Source organism: Portunus trituberculatus, chromosome 47, assembly GCF_017591435.1.
Source record: "Portunus trituberculatus isolate SZX2019 chromosome 47, ASM1759143v1, whole genome shotgun sequence".
NCBI lineage: Eukaryota > Metazoa > Arthropoda > Malacostraca > Decapoda > Portunidae > Portunus > Portunus trituberculatus.
The window spans coordinates 36,912,928-36,932,596 of record NC_059301.1 but is presented as its reverse complement, the minus strand read 5'-3'; the positions used below and the strand labels follow the sequence as shown (position 1 = coordinate 36,932,596).

General features: G+C 36.9%; 1 protein-coding gene across 1 annotated transcript in view; it reads right to left on the bottom strand.

Moving 5' to 3' along the window:
* The window catches only part of LOC123520645 (cardioactive peptide-like), a 41,469-nt gene extending 22,184 nt beyond the window's left edge, over positions 1–19,285 (bottom strand). The window contains exon 1 of the mRNA XM_045283124.1: positions 19,229–19,285. The gene's annotated coding sequence lies outside the window, so the exon portion shown is untranslated. The remainder of the gene's footprint in view (positions 1–19,228) is intronic.
* Between the last annotated feature and the right edge of the window lie 384 nt (positions 19,286–19,669).

Genomic DNA, 19,669 nt, shown 5'->3' with positions numbered 1-19,669 from the left:
AGTAGAGAGACACAGATGAAAGAGTTTGACCAGGCAGTGAGCGAGTTCGGAAGCACAGTTTTGAGAACAACAGGAGGGACTCCATCCGGACCGTAAGCCTTCCGAGAATCAAGGCCAGAGAGGGCCAGGAAAACGTCTTTATAAAGAATTTTAATTTTAGGGATGAAGTAGTCAGAGGGTGGAGGAGTAGGAGGAATATGCCCAGAATCATCCAAAGTTGAGTTGGTAGCAAAGGTTTGAGCGAAGAGTTCAGCTTTAGAAAAGAAGAGACAGCTGTAGAGCCATCTGGATGAAGTAAAGGAGGGAAAGACGAAGAAGTAAAGTTGTTAGAGATATTATTGGCTAGATGCCAGAAATCTCGAGAGGAGTTAGAATTGGAAAGACTTTGACATTTTCTATTGATGAAAGAGTTTTTAGTAAGTTGGAGAATAGATTTGGCATGATTACGGGCAGAAATATATAGGGCATGAGTTTCAGCAGTTGGATGGCTACGGAACCGTTTGTGAGCCGCCTCTCTATCATTGACAGCACGAGAACAAGCAGAGTTAAACCAAGGCTTTTTAGCTTTAGGGTTAGAGAAAGTATGAGGAATGTATAGCTCCATGCCAGAGATAATCACCTCTGTTATGCGCTCGGCACAAAGAGAAGGATCTCTGACATGAAAACAATAATCATCCCAAGGAAATCAGAATAGTACTGCCTTAGTTCCTCCCACTTAGCAGAGTTAAAATGCCAGAAGCACCTCCGCTTAGGCGGGTCCTGAGGCTGCACTGGAGTGATAGAACAGGTAACGGAAATTAGATTGTGGTCGGAGGAGCCCAACGGAGAGGAAAGTTTAACAGAGTAAGCAGAAGGGTTGGAGGTTAGGAAAAGATCAAGAATGTTGGGCGTGTCTCCAAGGCGGTCAGGAATACGGGTAGGGAACTGCACTAGCTGCTCTAGGTCATGAAGGATAGCAAAGTTGAAGGTTTGTTCACCAGGTTGGTCAGTGAAAGAAGATGAAAGCCAAAGCTGGTGGTGAACATTGAAATCCCTAAAATGGAGATCTCAGCAAAAGGAAAGTGAGATAAGATGTGCTCCACCTTGGAAGTCAAATAGTCAAAGAATTTTACATAGTCAGAGGAATTAGGTGAGAGGTATACAGCACAGATGAATTTAGTTAGAGAGTGACATTGAAGTCTTAGCCAGATGGTAGAAAATTCTGAAGATTCAAGATTGTGGGCACGAGAGCAAGTGGTGTCGTTACGCACGTATGCGCAACATCCAGCTTTGGATTGAAAATGAGGATAGAGCAAGTAGGAGGGAACAGAAAAGGGGCTGCTGTCAGTAGTCACAGACAACTGTGTTTCGGTTAGGAAGAGAAGATGAGGTTTAGTAGAGGAGAGGTGGTGTTCCACAGATTGAAAATTAGAACGAAGGCCACGAATGTTGCAGAAATTGATAGTGAAAGTATTAGATGAAGTGTCAAGACACCCAAGGTCGACAGCAGAGGGCAGTCCGACCTGGGGACATTTATGGTCCCCTCCCCAGAGGGGGACTCCGAGGCAGGGCGTGGTGAAGCCATTATTAAATTTTGATTTGAAGAGAGTGTAAAAGTGTAAGGTGTTGTAGTGTAGTGTAGGAAGTAGTAGAAGTTGTCTTTAGAGGGCAGGCTGCAGCTGCTCAATTGTATAAATGAGACCACAAAGGGAACCGGGAAGAGAGGACACGGGAATCACTCAGTCTGCAGCACTGCCTACATCCCCGTAAGTACCTCTCCTGGAGTATTCCACCGGGCGGCAGGTGACTACTGCCTACTCCAACTAGGTGAATACACACACACACACACACACACACACACACACACACACACACACACACACACACACACACACACACACAATCTCTCTCTCTCTCTCTCTCTCTCTCGCTGTATATATATATATATATATATATATATATATATATATATATATATATATATATATATATATATATATATATATATATATATATATATATATATATATATATATATATATATATATATATATATATATATATATATATATATATATTATTGTTCTATCTTTATAAGAGAGAGAGAGAGAGAGAGAGAGAGAGAGAGAGAGAGAGAGAGAGAGAGAGAGAGAGAGAGAGAGAGAGAGCGTTCTTTAGCTTGGTTGGTAACCACTGGGATCCCACAAATCGCGGCGGCAGACAGGCCCTATTCTCTTCGGTATTGCCTCCTACGCTACTAGAAGCTCATGTTGAATTGAATCAGAGGGGGGTAGGTACACCTTAACCAGGTCGGCCTGCCCCTTGGTAGCACCCCTGGTAGTTATGAGCACACCCTGTCTGTACAGATGTTTCGTAGAAAAAAAAAAAAACACTTCCACATTATTTTAAATGCAGTAGTTCACCACTACCATTTATTTTCATGCTAATATATATAACAAGTCACTTTTTGTTAATTTTTTTCAAGTATTTCAAAATATTAAAGAACTGTGTTTCCCTACATATTTTTGGTCAATGCTTCCCCCACACCAGTTTTATATTATTATTTTTTTCCCACGATGCCATAGCAGCCACTTCAAAACGACGCACTTCATTTCACTGGATAACATATTTCTTTTTTAAATGTAAGAGGGGTAAATGCCAAGAAGAAAAAAATATATAAATTGCAGTTTATATCATAAAAAAAAGGCCCATTGGAATTGCAGTATCCATAAAAGATTCCAAAGAATTAGTAAAAAATTCAGGGACAAATGTCTTGATACCTCCATGTTAAAAAAAAATAAGTCGTAGGAAGATGGAAATACAGAAGCAGGTAGGGAGTTTTTGAGGCAATGAAAACTACTAAGTTTTCTCTGCCCCAATCAGAAGTCTTAAAAAGATCAGAAGTCAGGCGTACTGTGGCGTCCCTGCGTGTTCTGGTGACTTCTTGAAGGGTTGGTCATCTCCGAAAGGATGTGGAAAGATGTGGGGTGATATCATAAGCATAGGAATGGAAAGGACAAGAAGTTTGGTTAAGAAAGTAATTAATGAATAATAGAAAAAGACTGAGTGATAGGACAGAACCCTGAGGAACACCACTTTTAACAAATTTAGAAAAAACAGTGGCCATATGCCATAGCTGCTATAGAACGGTCGGATAGTAAACTTGAGATATAGTTCCAGAGAGAAGAATAGAAAGCGTAGGAAGGCAGCTTGGATATCAAAACTTTATGCCAGACTCTTTCAAAACCTTTTGATATGTCTAACGTGACAGCAATAATTTCACCGAAATCTCTAAAAGAGGATGACCAAGACTCAGTAAGGAAAGCCAGATCACCAGTAGAGCGACCTTGACGGAAACCATACTGACGATCAGGTAGAATATTATGAAGTGACAGATGTTTAAAAATCTTCCTATTGAGGATAGATTAAAAAAAAACCTTAGATAAGCAAGAAATTGATGCTATAAGACAGTAGGTTGAGGTATAAGAACGGTCACCCTTTTCAGGAACAGGCTGAATGTAGGCAAGCTTCCAACAAGAAGGTAAGGTAGAAGTCGATAGGCATAGTTGAAAGAGTTTGGTCAGGCAAGGTGCAAGCCAAATTTTTGAGAACAATAGGAGAGACCCCATCAGGTCCATAAACCTTCTGAGGGTTTAGGCCAGTGAGGGCATAGAAAACATCATTATGAAGAATTTTGATTGAGGATATGAAATAGTCAAAGGGAGGAGGAGAGGGAGGGACAAGCCTAAGGTCATCCAAAGTGGAGTTTTTAACAAAGGTTTGAGAGAATAGTTCAGCTTTAGAGACAGATGAGATGGCAGTGGTGCCATCAAGATGAAATAAGGGAGGGAAAGATGAAGAAGCAAAGTTATTGGAGATGTTTTTTGGCCAGATGCCAAAAATCACGAGGGGAGTTAAAGTTTGAAAGATTTTTACATTTTCTATTTATGAAGGAATGTTTGGCAAGTTGAAGAACAAAGTTGACATGATTCCAGGCTGAAATATAAAGTGCATGAGATTTAGGGGATGGAAGGTTCAAGTACCTTTTGTGGACAACCTCTCTATCCTGCATAGCACGAGAGTAGGCTGTGGTAAACCAAGGTATAGAAGGTTTAAGTTGAGAAAAAGAATGAAGAATGTACACCTCCATGCCAGACACTATCACCTCTGTTATGCGTTCTGACACAGAATCAGTAATCATTCTAGGAAAAATCAGCATAATATCTCATCAGGTCCCCCCATCTGGCAGAGGCAAAACGCCAGAGGCACCTCCGCTTTTGGGGGATACTGAGCAGGGATTGGAGAATTAGGGCAAGATACAGAAATGAGATTGTGATCGGAGGAGCCCAACGAAGAAAATAGGGTAACAGCATAAGCAGAAGGATTAGAGGTGCGGAAAAGATCAAGAATGTTTGGTATATCTACAAGACTGTAATGGATACGAGTAGGGTGTAGCACCAGTTGCTCTAGGTCATAGAGGATAGCAAAGTTGAAGGCTAGTTCACCAGGATGGTCAGTGAAGGGAGAGGAAAGCCAAAGCTGGTGGTGAACATTGAAATCTCCAAGGATGAAGATCTTTGCGAAAGGGTAGAGGGATAGAATGTGCTCTCTTTTGGAAGTTGGATAGTCAAAGAATTTGCTATAGTCAAAGAAGTTAGTGGAGAGATAGACAGCACAGAAAAATTTAGTTAGAGAGTGACGGCTGAGTGTAAGCCAGATGGTGGAAAACTCAGAAGATTGAAGAGCGTGGAGACGAGAACAATAAGTCGTTGCGCACATAAACGTAACATCCAGCTTTGGAACGAAAATGAGAATAGAGAAAGCAGTAGGGAACAGAGAATGGGCTATTGTCAGTTGCCTCAGACTGCTGTGTTTCTGTGAGGAAAAGAAGAGGTTTAGTAGAAGAAAGGTGGTGTTCTACAGATTGAAAATTAGATGGAAGACCGTGAATGTTGCAGAAATTAATGAAGAAAAAGTTGAAAGAGGTGTTAAGACTAACTAACTACGCGCATCGCTAATAACTACACCTCCTGGGGTGTAGTAAAGGCATCGCTATCTCTTATGTAAATATTAAAGTGCACCAAACAGCCTATTTTTTTTAGTCTCAGCCAAGCAGCCAGCTGCCACACTCATCATAATATTTGTGAACTTGTAGTTCATCCCCACCACGACATGGTGCTACTAGTCGCTTGTGTGTGCCCCCCAAAGGATTTTAGAAAGATATACAAGTTCAATGGGCGGCCTGGAGGAATTGATTAGGGAGTGGAGCTAGCAACAGATGACGCTCTGGTCGCAGGTAGTAAGGAGATTAGGAATGGGGGGATCCATCAGCGGGGGAAGATGAGCGCCTTTACAAGATTCAAAGTTCAGTCAGTCAGTCACAGGAAGGGACGCAAACCAGAGCAGCCATTGCCCGCCTCCGTCTGAGTCATACCACGCTCAGAGCTCACTTGCACTGCCTACGTGTGTCCTGACCCCTTCTGCCCTTGGTGAAGGACTACCCCTGAGACCATCAGACATTTCCTGTTTCAATGCCTATGCTTCTACTCTTACCATACTGCACTACGCTCCCGGCTCTCCGCCCTGGCCATCACAACACTTGACCTGCACACCCTTCTCGCGGCCTCAGGCGTCCACCCCTCCCGGCAACCTGCTGTCCTAAGCCTTACTTGTGCCTTCTTGAAAAAGACCAGCCAACCACCTCGCCTGTGGTACCCACACAGGATTACCCGAGGGCTCATAAAGATCCATAGATCTTCGTGGCTTTAACTGTTGGATCCTTGTGAGCTGACTGCCCCAGGGCTCATAAAGATCCATAGACCTTCGTGGCCTAACTGTTGGATCTTTGTGAGCCCTGGGGTAAACCTGTGTGGGTATCACAGGCGTGGTAGCTGGCCGGTCTTCCTCAAGAAGGGACGAGTAAGGCTTAGGACAGCAGGTTGCAGGGAGGGGTGAATCCCTGAGGCCACCAGGAGGGTGGACAGGTCGAGTATAGTGATGGCCAGGGCGGAGAGCTGGGAGCGTAGTGTATGCAGTATGGTGAGAGTGGAAGCGTGGGCATTGAAGCAGGATATGTTCGATGGTCTCAGGGATAGTCCTACACTAAGGGCAGAAGGGGTCAGGACACATGTAGGCGGTGCAAGTGAGCACCAAGTATGGTGTGGCCCAGGCGTAAGCGGGCAGAAAACGCATATATATATATATCTATATATATATATATATATATATATATATATATATATATATATATATATATATATATATATATATATATATATATATAACATGTTTTATTTTGCCTTATAATTTCATAACCACGAGAGAATGCAGGGAAAAATAGGGAGTGGTGGGGAGGGGGGGGGAAGCATGGGAGAAATTTTCTTAAGGTACTCCTGAAAACGTTTTCTATGAAAGCTCGCTACCAACAGATGGCAGCACCGTCGCTGTCCTCCAAACTTAAACCCATACCACAGCTTCCTCCTTGTACATTCCTTGGTGTTCCCCAAGGATACTATAGTATAAGGATATACGGGTTGAACAGGCTGGAGGAATTGATTAGGGAACCTCGCTTCTAACAGATGGCGCGCGGGTCGCAGGTAGTAAGGGGGTGAGGGAAGGGGGGTCCATCAGCAGGGATCCTCGGGAGGATGAGCGCCGTTACAAGATTCAAACAATCAGTCAGTCACGGAAAGGAGCACAAGGCTCATCAACCCGCGCCGACGTCTGTCTTGTGACAGCCAGCTACCACAGGCGTGGTAGCTGGCTGGTCTTCCTGAAGAAGGCACAAGTAAGGCGAAGGACAGCAGGTTACCAGGGCTGAGTTTCTTAGAGGGTTCCGGAACGCCCCGGAAACCCAAGCCGCCCGGAGCGCTCTCTTCAACGCTTTGGGGCGCTTCCTGCTGCGTGGGGGGGCTCATGTAAACAAACCTGTGCGGGCATTTTAGACGAAATGGCTCACGCACTGTCTCCTCCTGAATTAAATCGTTTACAGCTCGCTGTTCTTCTCGACGAGTTTCTTGCTAGAGAGGATGAATTGCAAGCTGCTATAATGATAGCCCAAGGAAACAAGAACTTGAATGAAATGGCCCTAGAAGAGCAAGAAAGACATCAAAAACCAACTAGAGTTGAGGGATATGTGGAGCAAGTCGTTCCATTCTATAGTAACCAAGAGTTCAAAGCACACTTCAGGATGGCACTTGTAGCTATCTACTTGGGCAGCCATCTTTGTTGACATTGTGACGTCACAGCCACAGAGCGCTTCACCTCGCGAGCTTGGGCGGCCCAAAAGGTTCCGGACTGGCAGCCCGGACGGCCCAACCCGCGTTTCTTAGGGGTCCGGGCGACCCGAGGCGTTCCGGAACCCTCTAAGAAACTCAGCCCAGGAGAGGTGGATGCCTGAGGCCGCCAAGAGGGTGGGCAGGTCGAGTGTTGTGATGGCCAGGGCGGAGAGCAGGAGCGTAGTGCAGTATATTGAGAGTGTAAACCTGGGCACTGAAGCAGGAAATGTTCCATGGCATCAGGGGTAGTCCTACACCAAGGGCAAAAGGGATCACGAGACAGATGTAAGAGGTGCAAGTGAGGAGTATGGTGTGGCCCAGGCGGAGGCAGGCAGAATATATATATATATATATATATATATATATATATATATATATATATATATATATATATATATATATATATATATATATATATATATATATATATATATAAGGGAGAAATTTCAAGTTACTCCTGAAAACGTTTTCTATGAAAGTACTCACTTCTAACAGATGGCAGCACCGTCGCTGTTCTCCAAACTTTAACCCACACCAAAACTTCCTCTCTGTATCTTCCTTAGTGTTCCTGGTCTAAGGAAGTGAGGGAGAGGGGGCATTCAACGGTCAGTCGTGGTTCGTGTTTGGGTGATAGAGGCAATTACGAGTATTATTGATATTTGACTTTTTTTTTTCTCCCTCTCAAAGAAAGTGTTACACGGCACTGAATCCCTGTTCGGATATTTCGTAACCCCAAGCCTTGGGGATACCTCAGTGACTCCACCGACACCATGACTTCTTTAATACCTGACATAATGAGCATTCCGACCTCACTTGGGGTTCCGACCCATGGTTTAGGAATTCCTGGTCTAGGATGAGAGCAGCATCATAAAGAGGAATCCAGGGTGACGACAGCGCTATAAGGAGGGTATTGGATGATAGTAGCACCAGAGATGGAATCCAGGGCAAAACCATACTAAGACTAAGAAAGTTCCAGGGTGGGAATAGCCGTAGTAACGGTGTCTAGGATAACAATAGCTGCACCACAGTAAGACTAGGACTACTATAGCATGAGGACGCTAGGGTGACAACTGGCAGAATTATAAAAGGCTGGCAGGATAACACAGTGATATAGTAAGAGGACGTTAGGGTGACAGTAAAAAATAGTAAGGATAGCTAAGATAACAGTTTCATAGAATGAAAGCACAGGGAACAGCGCCAGGGTGACAGCGCCAGGGTGACAGCGCCATAGTAAGAAGGTGCCGTTGAAAAAGGAAACCGCATGATAAAATGACTCCAAAGTGACGGAAAGGACCGTGATAGCGTCTCCGCAATGAGTGGAGGGCTTGGAAAAAAGAAAAGAACAGTAGACAAAAATAACTGTAGTCAGCACCAACAGAAGCATTGAAAACTTACGGAAGCATAACTTTTAAGAACATTGATGACAGATAAAGAGGTAATTTCGCTGAATAAATCAGAGTTAATTTCCCATCATTAGCCGAACGGCATTGTTAATTTATTTTACTGTTCAAGTAATGTTAGGCCATGATGAGTTTCCTAATTGCACTTACAATTATGTGGCGTAGCTAATTTTTTTTTTCTTACCATTTCTGGTTTCTCTTTAAATGTTTCATAAGATTATATGAACATTGTCTCTGGATTTCCACGATAAAAAAAAAGTAATGCATTCTCTTCTCGTAATGTAGCCTTTTTTTTTTATTTGTTTTGTTTTTCCTCACTCAGCGTGTGTGAGTGCGTGTGTGTGTGTTTCATAAGATTATATGAACATTGTCTCTGGATTTCCACGATGAAAAAAAAGTAATGCATTCTCTTCTCGTAATGTAGCCTTTTTTTTTTTTTTTATTTGTTTTGTTTTTCCTCACTGAGTGTGTGTGAGTGCGTGTGTGTGTTTGAGAGAGAGAGAGAGAGAGAGAGAGAGAGAGAGAGAGAGAGAGAGAGAACGTTAGCGTACTGAGAAACGCAATGGCAATGCGTAATCAACTGAAAAAGAAACAGTGAGACGTTCCTAAAATTTGAGGAAGAATTTTGTCATGTAATCAGAAAATATATGGGTTTAGAAATCAGACATAAATGGATCTTATTTATTCACGTAAGTAAACGAATAAGTAGATAAGTTAAAAAGAAATGATGTTGACGAGAAAACGGGTTAAATTTAATAATATTATCGAAACAAAGCTTCTAACAGCGAAAAATATAAACAGTAAACTATAAAAGTAAAGTAAACTGGAAGGTCTCGCAAGAACTCTGCTAAGGACGGAGTGGAGGGAAGACAAGGAGACCGGCCTGAGTGGTTTGAGTGATGATGGTTCATCTCATGTAAGGCCTCAACGGCTATCACACCCAATGTCTTCTCACCAACAGCAAAGAGCAGAAAAGAAATAGCGTATAACTTCTACGTCTTAGGGACAAATGGAGAGCATGGGGAGATCAGAGTGATGGAGGAATCCAGATAAAAGACCCAGAATGGTTTTGTGTTTACCATATACCGTACGGAGACGTAACAGATTGGCCGTTATTGGGACTGTCCTGGTAAATATTTGGTAATATTTATTTTGTACTCTTGGTCAATGATAGGTATTGTGTAAGGTTATACAATAAACAATGAACAGCTGATACTAAAGGAAATTAAGAATGCACGCACTATCAATGGTGCAATATTAATCCTAAGAAATCAAGAAAATAGTGCAAAACTGCAAATTGAATCAGTTACATATATTGGAAAAAAAAAAAAAAAAATCCAAATTCATCAGTAGTCATTTTCCCCTATTTCTTGTATATGAATTGATAAAAGCGCTTGTTGAGTTTATAAAATAACCTGCCACAACCTATTGTAGACTACTGGGAGGTCGAATAGGCTTTCTTGAAATGTTGCAGCCTATGCTAATTTGAAGTGAGTGATTTTTGTGTGAAATAATTTGTATAGAAGAAAGTAGAGTAATCTGCCATCACTTAATGTCGCAAATCACTACGTTGTTATTTTGCTAACTTCTTAAACCTAACCTAATTAAACCACAAAACAAGTAAAGACTAAGGTTACTGTGCGACATTGCTAGTTTTAAGAATAAAAAAAAATATATTTGATAATCAAAGATTTTAACATGGTATTTGACAGAGAGCCACGTAAAAAAAAACTAAATAAACTTGAGATCCTGATGTTAAGTAGGTGTGGCAGAATAATAAGCAGTACAAGTGCCAAAATTACATTACGATCCATCATAAAGGCCACGACAAAGGTCAAGGGGCTCCATAGAGTTGCCTGCTGTTAATCATATTGTTACACAGTATTACGTATACGTAATACTATAGTCTGACCAGCCTTAATTTACGGCCGTGGGGGGGCGAGCGTCTCTGTACAGTGTTGCCACGTTTTCACTACTGTTGTTCTGTTAATCTCTCTCTCTCTCTCTGTCTCTCTCTCTCTCTCTCTCTCTCTCTCTCTCTCTCTCTCTCTCTCTCTGATTCTTTAGTAAGTTCTTTAGTAAGTCATTATATGTATATATATATATATATATATATATATATATATATATATATATATATATATATATATATATATATATATATATATATATATATATATATATATATATATATATATATATATATATATATATATATATATATATATATATATGAGTGGCACGAGGTCAGTCACGTCGCCACCACAATGTGTCAAGGCCACCAGCTGGGTGTGGAAGAGTTGCCGCTCGCAAGTGAATAATGCTTTTTTTTTCACTTAGGTATTGGCATATACCTACTATTTTGTAAAAATAGAAACTACACATTAGCTTGGCTTACGAATTATGAATGCGATTATGCCTCACCCTTGAAATTACTGTAAAAGCCAGTAAATGTGAGCATTTTATCTTATAATTATAGCAACATCTGGTACTACAAGGTGAGGCTATTCGGCCTGGCCAGGCTGGGTTCATCAGTATTGCCGCCACTCACAAGACTTCTACTATTTTTTTTTTTTACTTTGGATAATAGATTATTTCTTTTTTCCATGCTCATTATCTTATATCTGTAACGCTGATATTATTACACACCCTAAACATACGCTAAGTACCATTATAAGTTACTACAGTTGATATCAGCAACACTGTTGAATATGTATGCCATGTTTGTATGGTATTATATAGTTTTTTTTATGCATATGATGGTTACTGTTGATTCAGCCATCTATATACACAAGTCGAAATTTTATACATCTGAATTGATGGTATTTGCGATGCCTTGTACACCAATAACTTCCATTTCACATCGCATTTTTTGGAAACGTGGCAGCACTGTAGAGCTCCCCTCGCCCCACCATAGCCGTAAATTAAGCCCGGTCAGACTATAGCGTAATGCTCTCTCTCTCTCTCTCTCTCTCTCTCTCTCTCTCTCTCTCTCTCTCTCTCTCTCAGTGCACACACACACACACACACACACACACACACACACACACACACACACTTGGGATCCCCATATATACCTTTAGGAGGTCCTTCTGGGCGCGCCCTAGCGTCGTCGTTGCGTCATCGCACTTTTGTCGAATGTGTCTGTTTCGATACCGTTTGTTAAGAAAATGCTACAAACTTCATCTTCCTCTTGTTTTACCTCTCAGATTTTCTGATGCGATGGTATTACTTATTATTACCTTTGTGAGATCTGGGACTATAGAGTTATTAAGGATGTAGAGAACCTTCACATTTCCTTTTTGAAACATATATTAGCTGTACAAAAGACCACATGGAAAGAAGTTGTATATGAAGAATTAGACGAATACCAATTAAATGTACATATAAGAAGTAGGATAATGAATTATTGGGGGGAATTATAACTGTCAACTGTGACAAACTGTGCTTTGTAATGCATTAATGTCTCTTAAAGTTGTATAATAAGAAGAAATTTAAATCAAAATGCTTAGGTTATATAAAGAATATGCTTAATAATTCGGGCACTTTGGGAATATGGTTATACCAGGAAGGGCTAAGTTTTAATTGGTTTGAAAATGCCTTTGAAGGAAATGTGAAAGATTATTTTTTTAGTGAGTGGTCTACAAACATAAGGAATAAGTCATCATTTAATACATATATATGCTTTAAAGAAGAAAAATGCTTTTCAAAGGTATTTCCCAACTCTTCCAAAACAGTGTTAGATCAATTTTTCTAAAATAAGGACCAATAATTATCGTAGGTTACGTACTGTAACAGATAGGTATAGAAGAACTTTAAGAGAACAGAGATACTGTAATGAATGTAGTGATAATATATTATAAGCAGAGGATGAATATCATGGTAACATATTATAATGCAATAATGAAGATATTACTGCTCTAAGATATGTATAGTTGTAATATAGAAAATATCCAAGTAGGTATGAATTTGTACAATTGATGCAAATTACTAGTTATGAAATTCAATACCTGTTGGCATTGGTTTTTAAGACTATATTGAATGTATTTCACTTAGGAAAGTTTTTGTTATGTTTCATTGAACTAAGGAATAATGTGTTCCAAACTTTGTAAAAAGCCCGTTGGGCTTCTCTGATCATAATTTCATATCTGTAACTTGTCCTATCGCTCCAATCCCTCCTATGAATCACACATAATGGAGATGCCTATGGCGTTTTGCCTCAGCTAAGGGTACGAAATAAGGAGGCATTTTTCGTGGAATGACTATTGCTTCCGTTTCACAGACCCGTCTTTGAGTGATGAATGAAAAACAGAGGGAATAGTGTCTGGTATGGAAGCTTACATTTCTCACTCTTCCTCTCGTACTAGACTATATAATGATAAAAGGTGGCTCACAAAACGTACTTTAGCCTTCTATCACCTGATCCTCATGCACTTACTTATATGTCCGATATCATGGCAAGTCTGTTCTAAAACGAGATAAAAACTCCTTCGTTAATAACAAATGTCAAAAAAATTTAAGATCTTAATTCTCGTGTGACATCTACCATCTATCCAAGAACATTTCCATTAATTTTGCTTCTTCATCTTCCCCTCGTTTATTTCAACCTGATGGGATGACTGACATCTCATCTATTCCCAAAGCTGAATTCTTTTTTTTCCTGAAGATTCTTTCTAGGATGATTCAATACTTGCTTCTCCTTCTCATCCAACCTTTAAGTACTTCATCCTACCTATTAAGATTTTTCGCAGTGATGTTTTCCATGCCCTGGATGTCCTAAAACCTTATATGAACCTGATGGAGTCCCTCCTATTGTTCTCCGCAACCGTGCCTTCGTACTTGCACCTTATTCAGTCAAACTCTTTCAACTCTGTGTATCAGCATAAGACAGGCCCGGGCTGCCCATAGGAAGAACTGGGAGTTTTTCCGACGCGCCGGCCTAGGATTGGCCTACTGGCCTGCGTCTCTCTCTCTCTCTCTCTCTCTCTCTCTCTCTCTCTCTCTCTCTCTCTCTCTCTCTCTCTCTCTCTCTCTCTCTCTCTCTCTCTCTCATTTTTTTACAGGCTGCCGGTGCGCTCTGACAGTTTTTCTAAGTCAGAAAGGTAGGCCAGGCTAATCAGAGACCACTCAGGCCAGTAGCATGTGAGGAGGGCAAGGCACTTGGTTTATTTTGATTAACACCCGCCCCAACAGTCCCTATTAACCTCTTAACTGGGACGCATTTCTTACCTTGAGTTTGGGTATGATTAGACGATTTTATTTACATTAGCAAGGGTCTATGGAGGTCAGATGATTAATGGCCACAGTCTTCACTGTTCTAATCCCCAACTTGAGTTTCTGAGGTTGTATAAAATCGCCAAATTTTAAGCAGAATGAATATGGAAATGCCTCATGGTACTGAAGGAGTTAACCAAACGGAGCGTGTGGAGGGAGCGGTGTGTGACGTGCTGCGGTGTCATATTATGTATATTTAATATAAGTAGCGAGTAGCGAGAGGACAGGGTGAGAGGAAGAAGGGGCAAGGCCATAACAAGGGTGGTCACGAACGAACATTTATCCTGTAACCTAAGTAGCATACTCTCCATATAAGGAAAGAGCCTATCTTTATTAATTTATTTGTATCATTTCCTGATCCTGAAAACAGAGGTCTAGACCCTCAATGGTCCCGTTCAAGCAATGTATGGAATAATAATCATAAGTCATACTATGTGTTATGAGTTCCAATGTTTTCTCCACAGGTAACCAGTGACGTTACTTACAAATACCGCTAAACGTTCTTATAATCGTCACACGCACGTTGGGTACCTTGCCGCCCAATGTCTTATAAATTCTGTATGGATATTGCTTTCTGACAATCTGAGTTGCCAAATATGCATTTCAGCAAATTGTAATGTTACCATGCGAGCAAAAGACACCAACAGTGGTCAGGTCGGATGAAGCGCGCGCGCGCACACACACACACACACACACACACACACACACACACACACACACACACACACACACACACACACACACACTAGGAACAACGTCATTATCTCTGTCTTTCGTGTGTTATTTTAAATGTGCTCATCATTCGTGATTTTAATAGGCATCACTATTTGTGATGGCTGCTATCCCCACTATTTCGAAGACAGCTAGGCCTGATGGCCTATTGCAACTTCAATCTTTTCTTAAGTTTTTATGTGTCCAAGGGTGACCTCCTTTGCTATGGCATTTAATGTGTGTGTGTGTGTGTGTGTGTGTGTGTGTGTGTGAGCCGAAGACTTTCCATCTTGTTTGAGAGAGAGAGAGAGAGAGAGAGAGAGAGAGAGAGAGAGAGAGAGAGAGAGAGAGAGAGAGAGAGAGAGAGAGAGAGAGAGAGAGTCGAGTACGGAGTTATCTGATTCGTGATTTTTTTTTTCTAGTTTTTATGTCCGGTTTCCTTATATTATTAAGGCTGGGACGGAGCCGGAGCCTCCTTGCAAGTCTTCGGTTGTGGCATACAGGAACTGTTACCCCGACTGGATGCCCTTCCTAACCTCTGGTAGAAGCCGGGATTCGAACTTATGCGCTTGAGGATCTGTTTTAATGAAAATATTCGCCATTCAGTAGTATGTAGTAAATATATTGAATATTCTATAATTTCAGTTACGACACAATATATACAAAAGTTTAAGGCTGGTTCTGGATGTCTTTCGAGCGGCCTCGTTCACACTGCACTAGAATACTTTATGTTAACTAAAACTGGACTTGCATTTTACCTTAAATGAAAATTGCAAATATTAATTCAAGTTTCATCCAGCATGGTGACGCTGCACTGCAAGATTTTGTTTCAACTAAAATTGTACTGTAACGTCTTCCCTTAAATTAAATTTATAAAATTATCACTTCAGGTTTCCTTCGGTCGGGTGAGAATGCGCTGGAATATTTTTGCTTTACCTAAAACTACATTGTTATGTTTTATCTGAAATTGAAATAATAGATATAAATTCTCTTTCCATATAGCCAAATAATCCTGAGTGCTTAGCCTGAGAGACAGAGGGTGATGATTCTATTACACTAGCATTTGAATTATTTAAAATATTTTTTACGATATCATGGATTAGGGATGGCAGAGTACAAGTTGAGAAGAAATATCTGCCGCTGTGTCTTTCTTTACTAGTACGAATATACTGCTATCTTATAACTAGAAATGTTATTTATAGGCTATCTGTCGGAAGAAATAAAATCCAAGATAATGTTTTTCTTGTTATCTTGGATTTTATTTTTTTTTGACAGATAGCCTATGAATAACATTTCTAGTTTTAAGATAGTAGTATATTCGTACTAGTAAAAAAAGACACAGTATATATTCGTACTAGTAAAGAAAGACACAGCGGCAGATATTTCTTCTCAACTTGTACTCTGCCATCCCTAATCCATGATTTCGTATAAAATATTTTAAATAATTTAAATGCTGTCTCTCAGGCTAAGCACTCAGGATTATTAGGATATATATATATATATATATATATATATATATATATATATATATATATATATATATATATATATATAATATAATATATATATATATATATATATATATATATATATATATATATATATATATATATATATATATATATATATATATATATATATATATATATATATATATATATATATATATATATATATATATATATATATATATATATATATATATATATATATATATATATATATATATATATATATATATATATATATATATATATATATATATATATATATATATATATATATATATATATATATATATATATATATATATATATATATATATATATATATATATATATATATATATATATATATATATATATATATATATATATATATATATATATATATATATATATATATATATATATATATATATATATATATATATATATATATATATATATATATATATATATATATATATATATATATATATATATATATATATATATATATATATATATATATATATATATATATATATATATATATATATATATATATATATATATATATATATATATATATATATATATATATATATATATATATATATATATATATATATATATATATATATATATATATATATATATATATATATATATATATATATATATATATATATATATATATATATATATATATATATATATATATATATATATATATATATATATATATATATATATATATATATATATATATATATATATATATATATATATATATATATATATATATATATATATATATATATATATATATATATATATATATATATATATATATATATATATATATATATATATATATATATATATATATATATATATATATATATATATATATATATATATATATATATATATATATATATATATATATATATATATATATATATATATATATATATATATATATATATATATATATATATATATATATATATATATATATATATATATATATATATATATATATATATATATATATATATATATATATATATATATATATATATATATATATATATATATATATATATATATATATATATATATATATATATATATATATATATATATATATATATATATATATATATATATATATATATATATATATATATATATATATATATATATATATATATATATATATATATATATATATATATATATATATATATATATATATATATATATATATATATATATATATATATATATATATATATATATATATATATATATATATATATATATATATATATATATATATATATATATATATATATATATATATATATATATATATATATATATATATATATATATATATATATATATATATATATATATATATATATATATATATATATATATATATATATATATATATATATATATATATATATATATATATATATATATATATATATATATATATATATATATATATATATATATATATATATATATATATATATATATATATATATATATATGATTATTAGGATATATATATATATATATATATATATATATATATATATATATATATATGCGGTGGCGTAGTGGATAAAGTGGTGAGCGTGGGATCGGGCAGACGTCCATGCGTAGGTTCGAATCCAACCACATGCAGTCTTAAACAGTTTGCCATTTGTCGAGTGGTTTAAAGTTATCTACATGGTACCATGATACTTAGGTTCTAGGTGGTTACACCCAAGATGAGCTTTGGGGGTGATATGGGCCCTAATATGGATACCACTGTAAATAAAATTGCCTGCACCACTAATGGAAGCTGAACAGCGCTTCCCATACGCTCTTCAAGTGTGCCTACAGGCGCTATAGGCCTTACCGTAAAAAAAAAAAAAAAAAAAAATATATATATATATATATATATATATATATATATACTACAAACATTTACCTAACATAATGAAAACATTCCACCATGGAGGGGGAGGTGGTGGCGTAGTGTATAAGGTGGTGAGCGTCGGATCGGACAGACGTCCATGCGTAGGTTCAAATCCCACCATATGTCGCTTTGAGTCTATGCCATTTGGCGAGTGGTTTAAAGTTACCTACATGTAGTAATATGGGTACTACTATAAATAAAATTGCCTGCGCCACTAATGGGCGGAAGCTGAACATCGTTTCCCATATTATATACTCTTCAAGTATGCCTACAGGCGCTATAGGACATAACATAAAAAAAAGTAATTACAGACTGATAAAAAGTACTCACTTTATACCTTAAGTTACATATAAATATATATATATATATATATATATATATATATATATATATATATATATATATATATATATATATATATATATAGTTAATAAAGTCTCAGTATATAAAAAAGTGCACGTATTTTGTCGTAAGATTTTATCGGCAATATTCTTTAAATTTTTTTAAGATGGTAAGTTGAATCAGATGAATAAAGTCAATGGATATAAAGAATAAATGTATGGAATATATTGCTTAATCTTTTTTCGTGATATTGTGTGTGTGTGTGTGTGTGTGTGTGTGTGTGTGTGTGTGTGTGTGTGTGTGTGTGTGTGTGTGTGTGTGTGTGTGTGAATTATATTACATTGACATCATTTGTATCGAAGTTGACAATATGTAATCACATAATTATTCTATTATCATGGGGATCTCCATCGCTGATTGCACATACTTTACTCACTCGACCAGTACATAGTTTGTATTAAATTCTGCACCTTGATAGCGGTTTAGTGATAGAATGACATAAAAAGTCGAAATGTGTTTTGAGAATCCTCTCAAAGAATATGAAGCATGTGTCAGGTTTTTTTTCCTTCATTATAAATTTGTTATTAGTATAGATATCTTATACGGATTGCTTTAAGTTAACGAGAAAATTGTTTAGAAATGGATGGATCGTTGTAGAAAGCTTAATAAAAAAAATAAAAAAAACAGGATTAATTTAACAAAACGGTAAGAAGAGTGTGAAAAGCGTTATTCGCCCTGGAATATGAGTTGCTGTGTTTAAGAGATGGTGCCACGTACCTGTGTGTGATCTCTGCTCTACCAGCTACGGCGACTGACTAAAGCCTGCCTGGAATCCTCCAGCCACTGCGCCTCGCTTATATGAAGCACCCGACCTGTGACGTCACTGCTAGAGCTTCCTTCTATTGGTTGAAATGAAATAGCTCACCTCTTGGGATTGGTTGTCTTAGTGTGACGTCATGGCTACCGAGGACAATGAATGGTTGACTAAGTTAAATCTAAAAAGAAAATTACTATATAGCTTTAGACATGCGTAGTACGTACTTTTGTCTCGCATCTAATAATTAGAAAGTAATGGAGTTTATTCAAGTGTAACGTAGTGTATGAGGGCACGCAAGAGTTTTGTTAAACTGTCACAAGCATTTCCCCATTGATCTCCCTCACCTTGCCTTTACAATAGACCCATCTGATAGACTGGTCTGCTTGTTCTGCTCAGCACTA